At 42.1% G+C, this 6,637-nt stretch overlaps 1 pseudogene; it reads left to right on the plus strand.

Moving 5' to 3' along the window:
• Positions 1–5,683: 5,683 nt before the first annotated feature.
• On the plus strand, positions 5,684–6,237 carry LOC138166121 (ras-related protein Rap-1b-like; annotated as a pseudogene).
• Positions 6,238–6,637: the final 400 nt, after the last annotated feature.

A 6,637-nucleotide genomic window follows, 5' to 3' on the forward strand; every position in this document is an offset into this window, starting at 1 on the left:
AACAATTCTCCTCATTGAGCTTTTGAGATTCTTTTTCCATCTGGCAATTTCAGCTTTTTAAGGCATTCTTCTCCTCATTGCCTTTTTGAGCCTCTTTTGCCATTTGAGTTAGTCTATTTTAAGGTGTTATTTTCCTCAGTCAGACTGTTGACTCTCATTTCATAATTTTCTTGCATCATTCTAATTTCTCTTTCCAATTTTTCCTCTACTTCTCTTATCTGCTTCTTAAGGTCCTCTGTGGTCTGTAACTAGCTTGTATTTTCCTTTGAAGCTTTTGTTGCACGTGTTCTGACTTCACTGCCTTCCTCCTGTTCCATGCTTTGCTCCTTTTTGTCCCCAAAATAGGAGTCTAATGTTGGAATCTTCTGTCTGCTTTGTTTCCTTTGCCTGGTCATGTTGCCCCTCAGTCACTTGACCCCTGGGCTCTTTGCCACAGTAGGACTCTGCCACCAGACAGGGGAGCTTTCATCCCAAACGCTGTGGTTTTCTCAGCTGCCAGAGGTATTACATGGCTGCCCTTTCTGAGGCCTCCACATGCTGTGGAAAAGTGGACACACACCCCAGGACCTCCACCCTAGACTGCAATCCAGATCCAAGCAGGTTAAAACAAGAGCGATTACCCCTCAGACTGGTGCTTGGTCCCCCTACACTCTGCAGGCCAGGAGCTGAAGCTGCCATGTGGTGCTGGCTGGCTGTGCCTGCATCTCAGCAGCTTCTCTGCCCGGGGGCAAAAGCCACGCACTCCCACTTACTGAGTCCCAAAGTCCAGACTGCACTGACCTCTCACTTTGTCCCTCACATCTACATGTTGATAAATCTGGAAACGACCACAGCTGCTGCTGATCTGTAGGTCCCTCCAGGCAGCGGCTGGTCAGGCCCGCCCTGGGGCTAAAGCCTTGGCATGGACCTGGGCTCGGCTCCCAGGGCACTGGACTGGCTGATTCCTGCAGGCCTGCTGGGCTGTCCTCAGAGGGAGGTTAGATTCTCTGTGTCATTTTGTGGGTTCTGCAGCTCCAAAGTTTTTTAGAGTCCCCTTTTTACATGGATTGGGGAAGATGGAAGCCAGAGCACAGGGGAGGTCATGCTTCTTCTCCACCATGTTGACTGCCCCTGCCCCCCCACCCCCCACACTGTATTGATTTTTATAATTGAGACTACATCTGCCTAAAGCCACCACCTTTCTATGTCTTTGGGTTTTTCTTAGGAATTCAGATTTCCTTCTGAGTCAGTTTAAAAGAAAAGTTGTTATCTCTCATACTGTTACTCCCTGGGATACTTCCTGGATATTTATTTGCTAAGCCCAAGAAGTTCATTTGTTATCATCCCCAAAAGATATGTAGTCTATTCATGCCTGTCTGTTCAATTTAGGGGAGTTTTTAATCTCTTTCAAGGAGACAGCAAGTCTGGTAGTTTAGATCCCCTAGCAAAGATTACAAAATATAGATGGGTCCCATGAATCAATCAAGCATTCCCTAATGACAGAGAGGGTGGTTACTAGCCTCCTGTGGGTGCTAGCCTGCTCTTCTTGATGTAAACCAATTATGCTGTTCTTCCCTATCTACCCAACTCCTTTCTTTGTTCATTTGTACTTGCCAAAATTATATGAGGGCTAGTAAACCATGCCTTGGGGTCTTTGGTTATTATTGGATCACAATTGGTCCCTGCTGAAGATCCCCTTAAGGGCTGTATTTTGGACCCTTCCAGTTTAGAGTGAATGTCAATGGTAACTGTTTCTCTTTGGAATGGCAACCCTGAGGGTCTTCCTCTTCCAGCTTGATTTTCCCCCTTTTTTTCTAATTAAAGGGCCATCCCTTGACTCCCTTCTTAAAGAGGCCTATTCACTGAATGGGCATTACCCTCACTATAAGTGAGTACATGAAAGAGCCTTAGCCTAAAAGGGCCCGGGTCTCCCATTGCATCCTGGGTCATCTCCAGTCATCCTGATGAATATCTTGTCATTGAATCCAGATTACTCTGGAGGAGAAAGTGAGGCTGGTAACCTTGTACAACCTTCCCTCACTCAAATCAAAGTCAACTGCAAGTCATGGTCCTGATGCCATGGTCCTCTTCAGAAAAGAAGGACAAACGCAACCTGGTCCTGGACCCAGTTTATTGGTAACTGCTAGCATAAGGAATAAACTGATCATGTTTGGACCATTGTCTTTCAGTTTACCTTAATTTTTAAATATAACAATAGCCTCTGCAACTGGCATTTGCAACCGTGTAAACTTCCTCATCCTCCCTCATCCTTTTCACATCTTTCCATAAACCCTCCATGGATGGCCTACCTAAGTATACTGGGAGAATCTTGCATCCTTGGTCTCAGTCTGCAGTCAGTCCTACTTATCCTTTTCCCATGATACATATACTTGACATGTATTTTTTTCTTCTTTTTCTTTCTTCTTTTTCTGCCTCAGTTATTGGAAACATTCTATCATCTACTTACATCTACTATGTAACTATCCATATCCATTTGAATTACCTACAATTTTGATTCTTTCTAGATGGTTGCATTCAATGATTCCCTACCATACATCATCAAAGTTAAATGACAAACTTGTGCTAGAGATCATTAAAAAAAGGCCTGGAGAATTTCCCTAATGAAATCCAGTTCTTTTTATTCAAGCCTGGGTTTGTGTCATTTTCTATGTGTAGTCTCTTTCTTTTTTCCCATTTTTCAAATGTTTTATTAACTTCTGATTTACATCATTCATTTCCTCCAGATTTTGAGTTATAAATTTTCTCCCCGTTTTTCCCCTGCCTACTGCCCCAAAATAGCAGTCCCACAGGATATTCCTTCCTCCAATCTGCTCTCTCCCATATCTTCTCCCATACCCCTTTCGACTTTTCCAGTAGGGTATGGTGGCTCTCTATGCCCCAGTGCCTGTATATCCTATTTCCCAATTACATGTAAATTAGTATTAATAACAGTTATACATATATATATATATATATGTATTTTAAAATTTCATTTTAAAACTTTGAATTCCAGATTCATTACCTTCCTCCCTTGTCACCTTACTGGGAAAATAAGCAGTTCAGTATTGGTTGTACTTGTGTGGCTAATGCAAAACAATAACATAGTAGATACATTGTAAAACACCGACTATACTTCCCTCCCTCCTATCCCACCTCCCACTTGTTCTATTCTCTACTTTGATCCCGTCCCTTTTCAAAAGTGGGTGCTTACAACCTCCCTCCCCCCTAGCCTGCCCTCCCTTCCATCATCCCCCCTCTCATCCCTTTCCCCCCTACTCTCCCTCAGGGTGAGATACCCTATTTAGTGTGTATTTCATTCCCTCCCCAAGCCAAATTCAATGAGAATAAGGTTGACCCATTTCCTTTTGCCTTCCTATACTTCCCCTCCATTGTAACCATTTTCCCTTGCCTCTTCTTTGAGATAGTTTTCCCTATTCTGTATCTCCCCATCTCCTCTCATTATATTCCTCTCTCACCTCTTAATTTCACCTTTTAAGTATCATCACTTCCTGTTAAATTGGTCCTGTGCCCTCTATCTATGTATACCTGTAAACATATATACACACATTCACATACGTATCCATATGCCCATATACCCTCATATATATATATATATATTTTTCTATTCCCTTCACCTATTTTCATACTGATAAAACTTTCATCAGTTACAATTATTGCTTTTCCATGTAGGAATGTTAATAGTTCAACTTTGATAAGTTCCTTATGATTTCTTATCCTTGCTTACCTTCTCATGCTTCTCTTGCTTCTTGTATCTGAATGTCAAATTTTCTATTCAACTCTGGTTTTTTCATAATGAATGCTTGAATGTCCTCTATTCCATTGAATGACCATATTTTCCCCTGAAACATTATACTCAGTTTTGCTGGGTAGGTGATTTTTGGTTTTAATCCCAGCTCCTTTGACCTCCGAAATATCATATTCCAAGTCCTTTGATCCCTCAGTGTAGATCCTGGGTCATCCTGATTGTGTTTCCACAATATTCAAATTGTTTCTTCCTGGCTGCTTGTAATATTCTCTCCTTAATCTGGGAATTCTGGAACCTGGCTATAATATTCGTAGGAGTTTTCTTTTTGGGATCTTTTTCAGGAGGTATTCGGTGGATTCTTTCAACTTCTATTTTGCCCTCTGGTTTTAAAACATCAGGGCAGTTTTCTTTGAGAACATCCTGGAGGATGATTTCTAAGTTTTTACTTTGATCATGGCTTTCAGGTAGTCCAATAATTTTTAAATTATCTCTCCTGGATCTACTTTCCAGGTCAGTGGTTTTTCCCATGAGATATTTCACATTGCCTTCTATTCTTTCATTTGTTTGGATCTGTTTAACAGCATTTGCTCCAATCTAATTCTGAAGCAACGATTCTCCTCATTGAGCTTTTGAGATTCTTTTTCCATCTGGCAATTTCAGCTTTTTAAGGCATTCTTCCCCTCATTGACTTTTTAACCCTCTTTTGCCATTTGAGTTAGTGTGTTTTTTAAGGTGTTATTTTCCTCAGTCAGACTGTTGACTCTCATTTCATAATTTTCTTGCATCGTTCTAATTTCTCTTTCCAATTTTTCCTCTACTTCTCTTATCTGCTTCTTAAGGTCCTCTATGGCCTGTAAGCAGTTCATATTTTCCTTTGAAGCTTTTTTTGCAGGAGTTCTGACTTCACTGCCTTCCTCCTGTTCCATGCTTTGCTCTTTTTTGTCCCCAAAATAGGAGTTTAATGTTGGAATCTTCTGTCTGCTTTGTTTCTTTGCCTGGTCATGTTGCCCCTCAGTCACTTCACCCCTGGGCTTTTTGCCACAGTATGACTCTGCCACCAAACAGGGGAGCATTCTGTTCCAAACACTGGGGTTTTCTCAGCTGCCAGAGGCATTAGATGGGTGCCCTTTCTGAGGCCTCCACACACTCTGGCAAGCTGGACACACACCCCAGGACCCTAGACTGGAATCCAGATCCAAGCAGGTTAAAGCAAGAGCGATTCCCCTTCAGATTGGTCGCTTGGTCCTCCTGCACTCTGCAGGGCAGGAGCTGAAGCTGCCAGGTGGTGCTGAATGTCTGTGCCCCCGGGGCAAAAGCTGAAAAAAAAACATTCTCACTTACTGGGTCCCAAAGTCCAGACTACACTGACCTCTCACTTTGTCCTTCGCATCTGTGTTGATAATTCTGCAAACAGCCACAACTGCTGCTGATCTAGAGTCCCTTTGGCCCCATTGGTCAGACCCACCCTGGGGCTGAAACCTCCGGCTCACTTGGGCCTGGGCTGGGTTTGCAGAGCTCTGCGATGTCCAATTCCTGACGGCCTGCCGGGTTGTCCTCAGTGGGAGGTTAGCTTCTCTGTGTTATTTTGTGGATTCTGCAGCTCCAAAGTTTCTTCAGAGTTCCCTTTTTACATTGAATGGGGAAGGTAGAAGCCGGAGCCGCTCGGAGGTCGTGCTGCTACTCCGCCATCTTGAGTCCGCCCCTAGGTGTAGTTTCTTTCTAAAATATATCCATTGAGAGTTAGACATGGAACTTGCCAGAGAAGCAGTGGCAGAGGAGGAGGAGGAGGAAGAAGAGGAGAAGGGAGGTGGTCACCTTGGGAGTCAGAAAGCAGAGCCAGAGATGGGGGTAGAGAGAGCCTGGCTCTAGAAATGGGGCCCTCCAGGAGACTAGGTGGTGGCACCCTTAATACTGAAGTGTTGCCTACAACTTTTCACTATGCATGAATAAAAGGTTGTTGTTCTTGGCTCAGGAGTTGTTGGAAAATCTGTTGTGACTATACAGGTTGTTCAAGGAATATATCTTGAAAAATATGATCCTATGAAAGAAGATTCACATGGAAAGCAAGTTGATGTAAATGCTTAACAATGCATGCTTGAAATCTTGGACACTGTGGAAATGGAACAATTTATAGCAATGAGAGATTTATAAATGAAAAATGAATAAGACTTTACATTAATCTACTCTATTGCAGCCCAATCAACATTTAATAATTTACAAGCTCTTCCAGAACAAATGCTTCAAGTTAAAAACATTGAAAAAGGACTAAGGATTCTTGTTGGTCATAAGTCTGACGTGGAAAAAAAATTGAAAGAGTTGGACAAAAAGAGCAAGAATAGACCCTAGTAAGACAACAGAACAACTGTGCAGCCTTGGGATCTTTTGCTATATCAACATAAATGTTAGTGAGATCTTTATGACTTAGTGGGCAAATTAACAGAAAAACTCTTTTAGCTGGAAAGGCAAATTAACCATCATGTCAATTGCTTTAAAATACATATGTATTACAGCTCTAGCTAGGTCTCAAGAACTGTTGCCCAATTCAACAGGGCCAGCAGAATTCCAGGTTTATCAAACCTACACAATATCTTAAGTGGACTTTCTTGTGGTGTAACCCTTTAAAAAATGGATGAAAGCTATGATATCAGTCTGCACATTCTAGTCACTTTGCAGTGTCCCAAGAGATTTTTACTTATAATAGCCTGAATATGGATTTAGTAAAACCAGAGACTACATCCAGTATTATTGCTAAGAGACATTGTTCTTCCACTAATGTTGTACACATATGGTATACTTTAACATGCCCCATGCTTTCTACTGGAGAGTGCAATAATGTAAATCCCAAAAGCACCATTGTTTTAGCATTATAGAAGAAAATCCAAAAAAACTCCT

Source organism: Petaurus breviceps, unplaced genomic scaffold (genome assembly GCF_028583685.1).
Source record: "Petaurus breviceps papuanus isolate PSGF00001 unplaced genomic scaffold, PetGlider_PUasm1.0 220, whole genome shotgun sequence".
NCBI classification, from domain to species: Eukaryota; Metazoa; Chordata; class Mammalia; order Diprotodontia; family Petauridae; genus Petaurus; species Petaurus breviceps.